Genomic DNA, 1,080 nt, shown 5'->3' with positions numbered 1-1,080 from the left:
AAAATTCCATGTCACCAACAGCAGAAAAGAACATTTTACAACACAACACATTTTAATGATCAATGTGTCCACAGTGTAAGACAGCACTGTCACTGATGTAACACATTGTCATGCTGGTTGTACCCAAAATATGCCTCTGTAGCAACATGTCTATGCTGGCTGTTCCCAATTTAGGCCAGCATTGTCCTGTACAAAGCATGATTGATGCTGCCTGAGCATGTGCAGTGTGCCCAATACATATGGCAGCTTATCTCTGTAATACACATTACTTCTGTGGTGATGAAAGAAGCATAATTCAATTCAACAGATAAAATGTGGAAAAGCGATCACCCAAACATGAACCTAATTGAAGAAACGCAATGTAAGCACAATCTAAAAGTATGCAACCTAGCAGGCCTAGTGCACACTTTACCTTTTCTTTCACCTATAAATCGGGTGGGAGAGCGCGAACGCAGTCCCCCACTACCAGAAATAATGCAGTTGTGTATCCCGCATTTGGGAACATAGCAGGGGTCAGCAAATCCGATGTGCAATGGGTAAGTCTCACCCTGGGAGATCACATTCTCCCCTGCCAGCTAAGTATGAGTTGCATGCAAGAGGGCAGGGGTTGGGTCAGTTCTGGGAAGCCCCGCTAAGCGAGGGTGAGAAGGCAGGCCCTGACCCAGCCCCAGCCCCTCAATCCCCGGAAGCTCTGGGCGTCTGCAGAGCTGCCTGTCCCGCGTGTAGGGGGAAGCTCCAGCAGGCAGAGCCCAGCAGAAGAGCAGATTGTAGCGCAGTTCCTTTCTCCCATCAGGTGCTGCTCGGCCCGAGATTTGTATAAATAGCAGGATGGCTTGAGCAGGCCTGTTGCAGTCTGCCCAGTGGCCTGTCAGCCCCACACGGGCCCATGGCCCTCCTGAGCGTAGCTGCTCAGCGCTGGCCCCATTCACACCATCATAATCATCCTTGACCTCGACGCTCCACCACCCCTGAATCTCAGAGTTCTGCTCAATGAAAATGCTGAAGCTTTGACATCTTTGCCGTAACCATATGCCGTGTTGTGTCAGCCGAGCCTGCACAGCGCCAAAGGCAAGTATTCCC

General features: G+C 50.5%; 1 pseudogene; it reads right to left on the bottom strand.

Annotated features, from left to right (window-relative positions):
* Nucleotides 1-434: 434 nt before the first annotated feature.
* LOC138490646 (U1 spliceosomal RNA) lies at nucleotides 435-583 on the bottom strand (annotated as a pseudogene).
* Nucleotides 584-1,080: the final 497 nt, after the last annotated feature.

The sequence above is a fragment of the Ambystoma mexicanum genome, chromosome 9 (genome assembly GCF_040938575.1).
Source record: "Ambystoma mexicanum isolate Mex_15411 chromosome 9, UKY_AmexF1_1, whole genome shotgun sequence".
Classification (NCBI taxonomy): domain Eukaryota; kingdom Metazoa; phylum Chordata; class Amphibia; order Caudata; family Ambystomatidae; genus Ambystoma; species Ambystoma mexicanum.
The sequence above is the reverse complement of the archived record's forward strand: the minus strand, read 5'-3'. Positions and strand labels throughout refer to the sequence as shown.